The sequence below is a fragment of the Numida meleagris genome, chromosome 1 (genome assembly GCF_002078875.1).
Source record: "Numida meleagris isolate 19003 breed g44 Domestic line chromosome 1, NumMel1.0, whole genome shotgun sequence".
Lineage (NCBI taxonomy): Eukaryota > Metazoa > Chordata > Aves > Galliformes > Numididae > Numida > Numida meleagris.
This window is the reverse complement of record NC_034409.1, coordinates 21,440,392-21,456,723: the sequence shown is the minus strand read 5'-3', so window position 1 is coordinate 21,456,723 and position 16,332 is coordinate 21,440,392.

Here is a 16,332-nt window from a genome sequence, read left to right as displayed (position 1 = left end):
TGTTATGCAAAGGAAGCAGTCTTTCCTGAGCTGGTTAGTAAACTGATTTGTCATGTTGTTATGTTTGGATTTTTTTTCCCCTTTTCATTCATTGCCATTTTTATGACTTGCTTGCAGTTTGAAGGATTTTTCCACATTCTTAACCAAGATGTGGCACTTCATCCATGCAATGAAGGTGTGAATTTCAATAAAACAAGACTACTAAATGCTAATAGGGATGTGTTTGCATGATTTCAGGTATATCAAATTTAACAGAAGTAAAACAAAGCGATCATATCTAGAGAAATAGTCCTGTAAGAAAAATAATTATGTGCAATCAAAGTGCCAAAACTGATTCTGATTTACTTGAATTAACTTGATTCTCAATTATCTTCAAAGAATAAGCTCAAGTAAAAACTGTAAAAAAGAAAAATAAAAATACTGACAAAAATAATTATCTTTCTGGAATCCATAAATGAGCTTAAACAGTGGGTCTATGTATGCCTATGAGGCTGCAAACCTGGAGTCTCATGACAGATTTTTTTCAAGGCTTATTTGGCCTTTTTTTGGTGGTCTTTTTTTTTTTTTTTTTTTTTTTGCCCCTCAACTTCTTTCTGTTCAATTTTCAGAGAATTTGGAGAGTAGAATAAAACATTTGAAGATATAACTCTGTGTCTGCCTAAGTTTTCCATTTGATTTTGCAGATGTCAGAAAACTCTCTGGGACTCAAGTTCACCTAAGCTTGATGATGTTCTGTTCCACTTTTTTCATCAGTTCATGCATTAATTATATCAAAGGCATGAATGTGTCTGTGTTCTTACTACACGAGATCCAGCTCTAATGGTTATATTGTAGTGCATGTAAGATATATATTGCATTTCTTATGCAAGGTTTTACACATTTTTATATTCACTGTATTGTTTTATTTTGCATAGATTTTGCATTGTATTTTATAAACTCAGAGTGACAGAATGCCAACAGCTACTTATGGGATTTTCATTTTTTTTTCTCTTTTTCCCATATATATGGGAGATAGCATCATTGTTCTTCTAGTGTATGTAGCGTAGTAGACAGTGCTAGGAGAGCTGCCATTCTCACTGCACTAGCATGTAGTGCAGCATATACTCAAGACATTGAATTTTCAGTTCTCCACTCCATCTATATTGTTGACTAATCCCTCTCTAACATTAAGATATGGCTGTGGGAACTCAGAGTACCAAAAAAAATAAATGGCAGCATAGTATAACTTTCTGTCTTGAACACCTCTAAAGTTTCTTCTTGCTTTTGTAAAGTCCAGATAGCTGATCCAGACTTCTGGATTCTATTATACAAAATAATTATATTTTGCTAATTTTTTTTCTTGTTACTTTGTTTTGATGCAGTGGAGATAGAAGCAGACTAGCTTCCCATATCTTTGAAATATGACTGACTAATGCACAGGTTAGTGAAAGCCAGTGGAGCTTTGATGCCACTTAACGTGATTACCAACATCTCTGTGATTGAACAGCAGTGCTTTCTAATTGGAGTGGTCTTCACTGATACACTACATTTTGAGCATTGTAATGTGTCGTTGTTCTCTAAAACATCAATGTCACTAGCATTTGAATCATCTTTCTGACCACGCAAACACCTGCACAAATCATACTACTCAGCGGGCAACATTTTTTTTTTTTTCGTGTCCACATTTCCATAAAGAGCTTTTCCTGCTGGCTTGGCTAGCAGGTATCTCACACAGCATTGATCAAATGGATAGATATCATGAAGAATGAATGAGATCAAAGCAGAAGTGTGTCAGGAAAAGCCTATATGATCTCTCAGATTCTAAATCTAGAGATTATCCATAAAAATTTATAGGGCATAAGGTCAGAGAATTTAAACAAATATATATGGGGAGAGAAAATAAACAGATAAGTGATCCAACTCTATACAGATATTTGAGACATCTACTTCTATGCTAGCTGTCTAGTTACCCTGAACAATTAGTGAATGGAAACAGAAATCTCTAGACTGTAAGCAAACTCAGCTTACAATAGACAGTATCCTTCAAAGCTTTTATTTTTCTCTTGACTGTATGTCGAATTCAGGACAAGTTATTCCAAATGTGGAATTACAGCTGGAAGATTAGGTGAGATGAATCCCTTCAAAGCCTTCAGAAATGGTTTAGAGGTGATCAGTTTGTGTGTGTGTTCTAGACAAACTTTCCAACACTTTGGAAAAACTCTCCACTAAAAATCAAACATTTTCTTCACCACAAGTTTCCCAGCACAACTCAGTTAAATTTATCAAATAATTACACTGACAATTATCTTCTCTTTAGAAATGTAGTTCCCAGACTATGACTTGTTAGATAATTACACAATATCACTTTCCTGGCATTCTGAGATGTAATTTTACAAACTTGTTTAAGGAAATTATCACAATTATTTTGAAGAAAATTGTCATTGTTGCAATTATCTTTCAAAAAAAAAAAAAGAGAGAGCTTCAATCAATTTTTGTCACAGTTCGAAATAACTTAGTTTTAATATTAAGAAATCATTTTTCTGTTCAAGATCATGTTTCATAATTAAATATAAAGTCTAGTAGCATTCACACAAGACTATATAGGAACATATCCTAGTGAATGCATTGGGTGTCATGCATTTAAAAAGTGATTAATTTGAAAAACTTTCATCATGTCTCTTGGGACATTTGTCCCATTTCTTGCTTTTTGATATGCTTTTATATTTTACCATTATCTTATTTCTTTAATTGGAAATACAAATTTTTGTTTTGCTTTGTTTCAAAATCTCACCTAACTTAAGGAGTAATCATGCAAAAAAAAAAAAATCTTTGACTTTTAAGAATCCATTTACATTCCGTATGCAAATTTGTTCCCTACTATATCAATCATAAAGAACATTTGAGGGCTCTTTCTAAACAAAGCAGGAATCTGTCACTCACCAAAGGCTGTACCTCAGGTAAATACTGCTTGAGCAAAATGGGAAAGAAACACAGCATCCCCATGCAAATTCTTCATACATGCACCAATTAAACAGTTCTTCCATAAATATGTGATAATTTCAGGACAGAACATTTAAAAGTCTTCTTTTGTAAATAAAAACAATGGAGTTCCCTATGCATAAAATGGAAATAATTGTAAGATTAAGTAACTCACTTATCTAAGACAGTTGTAAGCTTCAAAAAATATGATTATTCAAGCCTTGTACCTAGTGTGGTACACCTAGATGTATAGTTTATATTAACTGAGTACTTTCCATATAAATTAAATTACACTGTCTGCAAGTGTGTAAAAAAGTCAGATTAAAATAGTTCCACCAAAGAAAGTCCCAAAACACAGGGCCAGCAACCACCATACCCATTGGCTCTGAGTTCATTAAGACAGACTTCACACTGCTTGTGATTTGCTCAATAAACAATACATCAACTTTAATTATGTTATTAACAAACCAGTAAATAGTTTACATTTTTCATGATGAAAACTTTGTATGCTTGATTTCCTTCCCTTCTGAAGAAAAGTACCTGTACAGAGGGAATATATATTTGGATGAATATTTACTTATAACTAAAGTAAAAAAAATTATAAATAATAGTATAATAACTATATAATAATATAATATTAATAATAAAATAAATAAATAAAAAATATTTTCAAAATGCTTGGATCTGGAGTATGGAGCTGTTACATAGACCTTAAGATGGAAGAATTTTAGAAAAACAAGAAGTATATGCAAAACCAAAAGCAAAGTAATGATACGTAATTCTGAAAATACATAACATACTGCTATACGTTCTCACCTGTGTAAAACTGGTCAAAATTTATTTGCAAGTCTATAAACCTCAAAGTGAGCTGAATCTTGTTGGTTTTTTTTTTTTCCCGTTGTTTTTGTGTGCCTCTGTGTCACAGAGAGAAGGACTAGAGTTTAGTTTGTTGTGATCCTATAGCCACATTTTGTTTACCTACACATTATATGTTTGCTACATGAACCAGCCTTGGAAATGAAGTTTGTTCCAAGTGAGAGTGGTAGAGATATATTTTCCAGATAACTATGCATTACTTAATGAAAAAAAAAAAAAATTACTAACAAAATTCATCACATTTAGTGGCCTTCCCAAAATGCTAGAAGAATTGTTTGTCTTTTTACACTACAGTCTCTTTGTGTTTACTTGGAACCAGAAAGATTGTAGTTATAATTGATGGAAAGGAATAAAAGCTATTCAAAATTGTTTATATTTATTTAGTATTAGAACAGCAAGAAAATATCTTTCACAATTTTCTGAACTTTACGGGGGGTTCAAGATCAGTTCTTGGTAGTAATGATTCATTTCTCATTTTAATCATTCTTGAAGGACTTACATGATAGGAACTTGTGCTCATTTCTATCTCCTCAGTTGTCTGTACAAAGAAGATTGATTAGTGTAGATCAAACAATTTTCTTTGAAGGAGAATGATCTGGGAAAGTTTTGCATGAGAAAAATAGGCTGTTTAAAGCAAAATTCTGTAGTGTATGCTGATACCTTTGGATGAAGATATCCAAAGGTACAATCTTAATTAGAATAGGGTATTGATTGCAATAGGTGAAATGGAATAAAACACTGCAAAAAAAAATAAAAGCATGGTTTGGAGACTGTAGGACTTCTCCCTTATGCTCTTTTTTCCATAGTTTGTTCCTTTCAAGAATCTTTTTTTTTTTTTTTTTTTTTTTTGTTCACTCCAGGACATTTTCCTTAACTCTGTCTTCAGTTTTCATTTTTTTTTAAACAAGTATACATAGCTGTGCCTAATAATCCAAAGCTCACTGAAAAGTAAAATTGAACATATTAAAACTGCAGATTTTCTTACAAATGTAGGGAAATTAAAATTCTATGTATACTATGAAAAATTTAAAAGGAAATATTGTAGCCATTTTACTCACTTCTCTATACTCTCTTCTCTGAATTCACAAGTTAAAAAGTAAATAACATAGTCTCCTTTTATTTGAGACATAGAAGAAAACAATAGAAACACCATAAAATAAATGTCAGTTTTTGCTTTACATTTTCACGAAGACTAAGTAAACGAAAACAAGGTAGTTTTCAGAGAAACAAGGAAATAGAGCATCCAGCTACATCCAAATAAATCACAGGACAGTTCTGTAGGCATCTCCAAAGCTGTTACATTTTTCTTGGGGATGTGCCAAGGAACCAAATGCTAAAAGCTGGAAAGGGTTTGTATAGCTTAACATATGGCCTTAATCATGGCCAACAAAAGCTTCTGGGTGTCCTCAGGTGCTGCCCCTTCTGCAAAACAAAAACAAAAAACAAACAAAAAAAACAACCTCAAGATAGAATGCAACCATGGCAAAAAGAGGCTGGCTTATTTCACTAGGACTGAAAGCTATTCAAATATAGGTGACCTCTCTAGGCACAGTAGGAATGTTCTGCAAGGCCTTCACTCAAATATTCTTCATTCAATTTAGACAAACCAAAACCACATAGGTTGCTCTGAAAGCAAGGCTTGTTTAGTTTCCATAGAAACTAAAACAGATACAAAGAGCACAATGACACTAGTTGATAGAACACATTGTCAGCTACAAAATGATATTTTTCAAAATAGTCGCCACCATTAAGTATGCATTTTTGCCAGCAATGAACGAGGGCCTGTGTGCTGTACTCATAAAAGTCTGCACTAGTGGAGGTGAATCACTGTCATTGTTACCACTGCTGAAATGCACCACCCACCACCTCACTGTGCTCACATCCACTGCTTGATCTCCATAAACTTTCAGCAAGCAGCAATAAATGTCAATGGGTGTAATTTTCTTTCTGCATGGAGGAATTCAGTCCCACACCTTTGCTTTGCATGCACTTCCACAACAGACGCCATTTTGTCTGGCTGCCCCTCTGCTGCCCTCTGTCACACGGCAACAAAATGTAATGGAATATTGGTGGGGAGGTTTTACTTCTACTGTGGTACCACCAACATCTGCCTCTGACATCGTGGGCCACCACAGTAAAATAGGAGGCATTACTTTCAGAGCAGCCCTTATACTTTTGCTTAAATACAATATTCACTGATTACTGCCGATATTAAAATGCACTAAATAAATTATTGTTTAATCCAAGACCTTGTATTAAATGTACTTACCATGTAATTCTACATTAGAAAAAAGAATCCTCAGTATTGTCTTCCCTAATTCTCATTGTTAGCCTTTCGTTTTACATACAAACCACCTCCACCAGTTACGCAGTTAAATACATTCCACTTTTCATTTCTTCAGTTCAGGGATTATCTTTACTTAAAACAAACAAACAAACAAAAAAAACTCAGAATGAAAAATATGTTTAGAAATCTTTAATGAAAAATGTTTATTGCATCATTCTACCTCCTGCACTCTTCATTTTTTCTGACTGCCAGTGCCTTGCCAAAAAAAAAAACATGAAAGGAAAATCATAATGGAGTTACATTTCTCATTCGGCAGTACTGGAAATAAATGTAAACTAATTCCTGACAGTAACCTTGCCAATTTTACAGCTGCTTGTCAAATTTTTTTTAAATCACAAATAAATTCTCCCTTTGCTGCATCATGGATTTCAGTTAACTCTCAAACACCGTGAAGTAAACAACTTCCTATGTTGTTTAACCAATATATTATGCTAGCCCTGGACATACAGCATTTGAAAGAAAAAATCTAGATTATCACTTGACGACTACAACATTGTTGTCTAGTTCATTTAATCTTTCCTTGGATGGAAACATTTTCTTCACAGGTGACTGCAAAGATTGCTGTTAACTGCGTAGCATTTAGGTAGCATTCTCTGTTGAAGCATATGACCATTATATGAAAGATTAATGAATAATTCTCCAACTTCATTTTGACAAGAAAACAAAATAAGAATGAACTATACAATGAAATATAATTTATCTTAAAAAACAAACTGTATGCACTATAAAATAAAATAAATAATAATAAAAAAAATCTGGAAAAATACCGCAAAATTACTGGCAGCTGCAGTATATCAGCACAAGATATAAATCAAATTCTCTACTGTACATCAATTTACATTTGGTACTAACTGCAGGCTAATTCACTATGGATTTTAGGGGTACGTTTACGACGTATCCACATTGCAGCAAAGAAAATGCTGTTCTGATACACAATAGTAATAGGTCCCATGTCAGTAGCCTTGAATAATTTATGTGGTAGATACCCCACCTGAATCTATTTTATTTTATTTTATTTTATTTTTCCTGTAGTTATAATCATCAGTAGAACAGAGCAAGGAACAAGATGAGGTGATAAAAAGAGTGTTTGACTTTATTTTTAAATATTTTGCCAAAACCTATAGCAATGTATGTCTCGTCTTTTAAGTGTTAATTAATACTTACAGTGAATAAAATCATTTAAACTTTTGTTATCCAATGAGTCCATATTTTATGCCTTATTCCTCCATAAGAGCAAAAGAATTCTATGTTCTTATCCTGCTCAGAGATATGCTGCATTAATCCAACTTTTTTTTTTTTTTTTTTTTTTTTTAGGTATTGGGAATCTCAGCAAAAAATCATAGTTACATTATTTACATGTTTTTCTTTCCTCAAACTATGTCTTTTCTAGTTTATATTTTCCTTCACCTCTGAAGATATTCCTTATCCTTCCTGTATGGAGTTAATTAGATCTGATAATACCTTGAAGCAACAAATGTGCTTGCATTTCTGCATGCAGATTTCAGTGGCAGACATCAACGAGGTTCAGAGCAGAACATTTCTTGATTTGTCAGCTTTCCAGAATACACCAATTCTCAGGAATAATGACATGAGTCATAATTTTCAAAGTCTGAAAACGTTTATCTTTTCTATGATTGTATTTTATACGTAGTAAAGATCATAAAGAAGACCAATACATTTCAATCGCAAAAGAAAGATGAAAAGGCAGGCAGAGAGAAGTAATTCTGCTGTTGAACAAGAAAATGCAACTGTCATCAAGTTCACTAAGTAATTATAAATTTACCTGAAGAGTAGAAATTATTGTTACATAAAATGACTGTTAGCAATATAGCAAAGTACATTTTGATATGAAATATTATGAACTTTAGAGGAAAAGCACAGAGATTTTTAAATACCTAATTACCATCAATTTCAATGGTGCCTAGTACTTTTTGGATCTGATCCCAGATCTTTAGTTGCAACTGAAATATGCTCACTTTGTGGAGCTCTGCTATACAGATGTTTACATTTTACCATTCTTAGGCACTTAGAAAGGAAGATATGAAACATAACATAGAAAATTGGCATTGCAAAATGCCATTGCATTGTGAGTGCATGTCTTAATACTTATGGTGCTTACTTCAGAGCTTTTAAGAACATAATAATCATAGTATCATAGTATCTTTTGAGTTGGAAGGGACCTTTAACAGCCGTCTAGTCCAAGTCCCCTGCAGTGAACAGGGACACCTACAGCTAGATCAGGGTGCTCAAAGCCCTGTCCAGCCTGACCTTGAATGTCCCCAATGATGGGAGACAATTCCCTTTTCCTCCTGGGATCTACTTATTTGCTAATGGTCCTGGAAGTTACATGCTGCAAAGAAACCCTTCCAAGCTCACACTGATGGAGGAATTTCCTATACAAAAGCATTTCTCAGAAAAACAGTTAATCTAACTTTCAGACTTCATTCTGATGTGACGCTGATGTGAAACTATAATGTGCAAAACAACTATGATGATCCAATGATAAAACCTCTCATATTTATGAACTATCAATTCAACAACGTAACTGGCTTTTTTAAATCAGTGAAATACATTATTTGTTTTCTGAATGAAATTTTCTATAGATTTTGGTGGAAGTATGTGGTCATTTTTGTGCTCTTCATAATGATGTCACCTTGACCTCTTAAATTTGTTATTAAAATGCCTATACCATTCAGTGCTTATTTGATAACATACAGTGCAAAATGCCATTAACTGTGTAATAAAGAAAAGATGTTTATAGGAATGAAATTTTAATAGAGTAAAAATAAAAGACAGTTTAGTTAGGGAACGGTGGTTTCTGAGAAGCAATATCAGATCATGAATTTGCCATCCAGTGAGTGGTTTATACCCATAGACTAGATGAAGAGATCTTTCTATTTTAAATGCTTTCAGCTACTTATTGTCTACTAATGATGGGATGATTAGCAAGGAAGTGATCGACATCAGTAGAGGTAAAATATGTACTATAATTCTTTTGTTTCTCACTGGTACACATAAAATCATGAGTAAATCAGATCCCAACAATAAAAAAAACCTGAATATCTCATAAATTCTTTTTTAATTAAACGAAGATTCAATTATATGCCACTTGGATTAATTTTTAGTCTTGCACTGAATATTTGTCATGGTTAGTATACAGATGCAGCTGTATGAAATGTTGCCTATGATTTAAAGGGTAACAGTTTTGTATTTGTAAGCGTAGGTAGAAACAATAAATCACTGACATAACTGAACATCTTTCATAGAGAAATTTAAAAAGTTGACCTAGGAACAATCAATAAAATGCTATCATTCACTTACATGCAGCATTTGCCCACAGTTCCCACATTAAAGTATATTTCTTTTTCAAAGATTGGAGAAATAATGTATATGTACATGCCAGTTCTTTTTGAAAGCTATGTATGTACGTTTGGCTTGTTATAATACCTCAGTAAAGGACTAGCTTCAAGATAAGTTACCGTTCATTTCCAATATTAACTGATCCTTTGTCTATTTTATCATCCCATAGATGGCTGATTTTTCCCTACAAATGTGTATGCATTTGTGTTTAAAAGTTAAAAGATGATATCAACAGTAAATAGATGTAAATTACAGGCAAGTTTCCCATTTGGTTGTTACATACAAAAAATTAGGGAAGTACCCATCATTTTGTTCTTTGTGTGAAAATCCATATCAGTTCTGTAACTCAGGCCTTTACACTGAGTACGGAATAGGATTGTTAAGTACAACTACAGGGAATACCAAGTATATATTTTTAAAAAAGCTTTCTCAGAGAGATTGTCTAACACAAAGAGATTCAGCATGACTTAGAATGAGCCTGTAACACTCTGGACAAAAAATAAATACAGAAGGATTTATTGCCATGGAAGCAGTCCATCATTTAAGGAGGTATCTACATTATATAGAATATATCCATAATATCTAGATATGGAGCTGAATAATGAATTAGTCAGTGATTGTTGTTTGTGTAAAAATGTTCCTTTAATTTGATTTCAGCATTTCTTCATTCTTTGAATTCTGCAAAAGTGTACATCTCCATGTGACAGAAGGTGAAAAAAGGAGAAAAATTCAGAATCCTTAGAAGTAAAAATTTTAAAAGTCCTAAATGAGTTGGAAATCTAATTAACATTTTTAGAAATTCTTGAAGAATCTATAGGTCAGATGTGTAATTAAGCCACTGTAAACCAGTAAACAGTCATGTGTCATCTGAGTTCTGATAATCTCTTGCTTTGTGGCTTTCATTAACACACTCACCTTGAGTCTCCAGTGAGCTCAGAGCACACAGACATTTATTCACCGTGTCTCGTGTGATTTTCAGTAACAACAAAAGTTTATACCATAGGATTTCTCAAACTTAAATCTGTAAACAAGCTTCTCCTCACATTTTATGTCATATTTGAAATTAGGATGCAGATTCTGAAGCATATTTGTATGTTTTGAAAAATTTGCTTATTATAATATTGTTTTATTTTGGACTGTGTGCTGCACCTTTCCTTCATATATTCCATATCCTGAGTTGTTTTCTTTCAGATAAAATGTGATAAAAAAGAAGCTGTTATTCTTCTTTCATGAGCTCTTTTTTAAATTATTTTTCCTTATTCTCAAATGCACCATTCAGAAATATTATTTCTTTTGTGTGCACAAGTATCAGCACACACAAACCACAGTAAAAGCTTACAGAAGGATTAAAATAACCACCAGCCAGACAAAATCACTAAATAAAGCCATCTGAAGTACTTTTTCTTCATGATTTCCCCAGCATTAGTCTGACAGCAATGATTTAGAGCTACAAATTAACACTTAGTGTAATAATCAATAGCAATTATTTCATTTCTCCTTCTTTTTTTTTTTTTTTTTTTTTTTTTAATGTTCTGAGGGAGAGCTACCAGCTGCTGTGGCTCTCCAGCAAGTTCTGCTATCCAATGACTGTGCATCAGCACAAAATGCAATTTCAAGACAGGGTAAGAAAGCCTTCCTATTCAACCCAGCTTTTATCCCTTTCATAATGCACACTTAGCAAATCTCTGTTTGTAGGACAGGAATGCGTTCAGTTCTGCTATTAATACTTCAAGTATGATATCTGTTCTTTTTACTGAGTAACTGACTATTCAAGGGCGTCGTACATGCAAATTCGTGTTGCAGGCCAAACAGAAGTAAATCAATTAAGAAAGAAAATAGGAAAAAAAAGTCAGCATGGAAGCCTAGCAGTTATACTAATTTCCCCTAATTGAACTCGTTGTGCATTCAGAATCCTCATGGCCATATTATCGAACCCTTCTAAGCCTCTTATTCCAGTTCTTTGTACTTCAAAATTACTTACTGAGCAGAATTACTTTTTCTTCTTTTAATTTCCCGAGAAAAGGACTCTCTGTGCCAGAAACTGTCTTATTGCTTTCACAGGAAATCTGCTGCTACGGTGGTTTGAAGATGGTGCCTTCTTTTAAGGGGAAAAAATATATATTAAAAAAGAAGGAGAGAAAGAAAGAAACCCTAAGTGCATTCAGAGTGACTGAAATGGCTGTTTGAAGAGATTGTTTTATAGGGCCTAGCAGGCACATGAATCATTTAGATTAGATATGGGTGGAATTACATAACTACCTTCAGTAAATTTTAACTTTTTTCTTCTAAGTCGCTAAGCTTTTTCTTCCAAGCACTGTGTGTGATCAGTTAAGAAGTCTTCCACTTTCCAACTCACCTAAATATTTCCTATTCTGGCAGTGGATAGAGTGAGCTCTTGAGGGGCATGTAATTATGTCTGTAGGGGAGAGGGTATGAATACTGGGTTTGATTTACTGTGCTTGCTCATTTAATTTAGAATTAAACAGGACTTAATCAGCAAAGCATTAAGCAGAACTGACATTTGCATTGAAGACTTTTTTTCTTTTCTTATGTCTTTCAGTAGCCTAGCCTACATGGAAAATAGAAAAGGTGAGCTGAATACTTGTTAAATGTCGGAAAAAAAATACAATATTTCTTACTGTCTCTCAAGTTTCACATTAACCAGATATAAAGCCATTTTTTTCTGTTTATGAAAGTCCTTTAAAAGCATAATTTTAATTTTAATGTAAAATCACTTTTTACAAATCCATTTATTTTTTGAATGCTTATTCACCACCTTCTTAATTCTGGACCCAACTACAAGTGTCATGAACAGAGAGGAAGATTCTGGTTAAATAAACTCTAATGTTCTGCCCCATGGCTTTCTGCAAAGGCAGCGTAATAAGGTTGTACCACACTATGCAGGAACCCTGACATTCCTGTCACTCACCACTCGAAGTAGATGTTCATTACAAAACAGCAGGAATTTATTTAGCATTTCAAACTGCATAGAAACTAATAACTCCACACTATCTAGACAAAACTTGTTAGAACGTGTCTTAAAACAGAGAACCTATTTGTACTGATTTTTGAATGGCATCCCTTGGGTGTCTTCAAAACCACATTATGTTTGTTTCATACAATGATTGTTTGCAAGAGCAGTCAGCGTTGGCCTTCTGGGAGAGGCCAGGCTGATCAGTAAACCTCTAACATGCTATCATTACCAGGACGTTTGTGTGCCAAATGGGAGGTAAATCATCTGGGAATAAGTCCATATTCCCAGATCCTCTGAAGACCACTCTTCAACAGCAGCGTGGGGTAGGCTCAGCAATCCCTAGTCTTCATCCATTTATTATTGCTTACTGACTTCCATGCACAAAGCACTTCTCCCTCAGTCCTCTGTTTCTCCTGAACAAATCAAATTGCTTCATTCTTCATTCTGTTTGTTACTAACATTGTTCACCATCATGGTAAATGTTTAGAGTGGGCAAAACTTTTTGATCAGCGTTTAAAGAATTAACATTTCCTGACAACCTCTAGCTTTTTCCTATTTCTATTTTGTACAATATCCACTAATAGAAAATTTGACAACCTGTAAACTCATTGAAACAGAGCAAACTGTGGCAAGCAGAATAAAACATCTTTAGTATGGAAATGGTATTGCTTTTTAACCATGCACAAAAAATGTTGTTTTGCTCAGTTCAAACCGTAAAGCTATTCTGAAGAAAGTTGCTCAGGTGGATCTGGAGGGAGAAGGCTAGATTTACACAGATGGCAGTGGGTCTGTGAGGTACAGCAGGCATTGTCCCTCACAGTCTGTTTTCCTGCTCTTTCTGGGATATGTCTGAAATGATTTTAGTGGGGATGAGAGTAAATTTAAAACCTTCTGGAGAAATTACTGGAAAAAAAATTCTCTAGAAAAGTTGTTAAAATTCATTGCCTTTGGTTTGCAGCATACATACAAAGATTATATTTTTTCTACCAGTAACATTTGCACTCAGCCTTGGTTTTTTTCAATAGCAACTCCAATTTGATCAAGTTCAGCCAAACTGCAAGTTCACTTGGTCTGTCTTTGAATTTAGCTGTCTTCTGCATGTACTATGTTACAAAATGAATATGAGACAAATCCTGTTGTTGAACTTTAATATAAACTAAATTCAAATATTTTGCATGTAAATTGCATTTATATTTTTTCTTCAGCATTTGTTCCAGTAAATTTATGCAGAAACTCCTTTTTTCCTTTTGCTAAAACACGCCAGCAGAAAAAGAAACAGAATCGCACTAAAATGTTGTAGGGGTTCCATTGTAAAGAACTATGTTTTCCCATAGTTTTCCAGTTGTACAAACTCCTCTGTGAGAGCATCTCTGGCACTGTCAATATTTCACCTTTTCCACAGCATGGTCTATCTACTTTAGGAAAAAAGTAATTTAAAAATAATAGCTATCTGACATGACTACACATGACAGCTTAATATCTAGTTTTTGTAACCTCATGAAAATAGTATATAAAAATATAACAAATTAAGCTTTCTATGGCTTCATATAAATTATGTAAATCATGTAAATTATGGTATTCCAGTAGTAACTGGTCCATTTTGTATGCCTTGTCTGTTAAAACAGGCTGATTTTTTAATATCTTTTGTATCTGGTAGGCACAGTGATGTTGCAGTTGTTTCTTTTATTTATTTCACAGGGAGCTTGAAAGTTTTTTTGTTGTTAATAACTAATATGTATAAATAATATAACAATAATAAAAATGTTATGCAGAGCAGATTATATATTTATCATTCAAAGAGCAACAAGAATAACAATATTGTATTCTGAAATCACCTCATTCTGCCTACACATGACTCTTAGACATATATACTTAGGTACAATGACTTATATTAAATGAGACTTTGAATGTTAGACTGTACTGATGAATGATGGATACTCAGATATTTAATGGGAACACCTGAGAAGATGTTTATGCAGTACTCATATCAGAAACTTAAGTGTGGCTGTTATCTCATCCAAATTCAGACTTCCAAAAGTTAGATCTCAAAGACTGAGTTAGTTGCCCACTCACTGTCTGGATGAAAATGAATGGAAATAATGGCCTTCAACAACCTACACCCCTCCGAAAGTAATGTCTCCTATTTATTTCCGTGGAAATTACAACAGATGCAAAGAGCACAACAATGCTATTTGATAGAGCACCTTCTCAGTTACAAAACACTATTTTTCAACATAGTTGCCACCATTAGCCAATTCGTGAGGAAGAGCTGATCATGATGCTCTTCAGTTTGTGGTGTGACATCTCAGCATTGTCATCCAGACCATGGCTTGTCTTTCACATCTCTGTCACCTTTTCTGAAATACACAACCTACTGCTCACTGTGCTCACATCCACTGTTTGGTCTCCATAAATGTTCAGAAAGCATCGATGAATGTCATTGGTGTAACTGTTTCCTCATGGTTGAATTCAGTGACACACCTTTGGCCTACTTTTATGTCAGAGACAATTTGTCAGACTGACCCTCTGCTGCCATCTGTCACACAGCAACAAAGTGCAATGGAATATTGGTGGGAAGGTTCAACCTCTACTGCCATACCATCACAATCCGTTGCTGATGTTGTGGACCAACATAATAACATAGGAGGCATTATTTTGGAGCATCCCTCAGAAACCCATTAGGATCCTGTTTTAGGAGGTGATACAGTTATCTGTAGAAAACACACATTTCTTTTCAGTGCATGTTAAAGTAGTAGTTGTATGTACTCTTATGTAGTCATACATATGTAAGTTTAAAACTCACTAGTAAAGTGAAAAATAATATGGCTAAATTCTTTGCCAAGGGCCTTATGTAGTACAAATGTGTCTGCTGAATTTTAATATATATGGTAGACTTAAGCATAGTTTATAACACAGATATCCTTCTGATATACTAATGACTGCTGATAAAGATTAATCTTTTTCTCCATCATAACCCTGAAGCCGATTTACTTATGTCAGTTAATTACTACTTGGAAGTTCAGCTTTAGAAATTGGGAATTTTTGCATTATTTGAGTAAAGCTATATTACTTAAATCAGAGCTAAAAAAAAGCAATTCATAACTGCTAATTTATTTGACATTTTGCCTTTTCTTTTGTTTGTAGATCATTCCCCCACAGATCAGAATATAAAGCACATATCTTCCATGAATAATTGTTGAGTGCAGATAAGCCTATCAGTAGCTCTTCATAAGCTTTCATATTTAAAATTCAGAATATGCTGGTTAATCTTAATTGCACCTTTGGGTTACCTGATACTGTTTCTATCATTTTCTTTAGTATATATCCTGAAAGAGAGCTATTTTTACTATTACTTAATTATAACTCAAATGTTACTGGACAAGAATCACTAATGTTCTTTCCCAGCTCCAGTTTAAACTGAATGGTGGCAGTCATTTTAATGTGCCATTATACAGGACAACATGGAAAATATTTTTTATTTTTTAATCCATTTCAGAAAATTATAAAGTAGCTGTGATTAGCTATCTGCTTCATTAGAGACTCTTTTAGTTCACTTGACATTGCTTTAATTTACTTTAACTTACTATTTTCACTCCATAAGGAAAACATCTGGTAGCCTGTTTTTTTTACTGGAATATAGTCATAGTTAAGGAAGATATGTACAATTCTCAAAAACAAGTCTTCAACTCGTATATCTTTAACTCAAGAGATAAGCTTCTTTGAAAAGTATTCCTTTGGAAGTGACAACGAAAGCAGTAGAATATTTTATAGAATTAAGATCTCGAGAATTGTCTAAACTTATTCCTCCAAAAGTTAC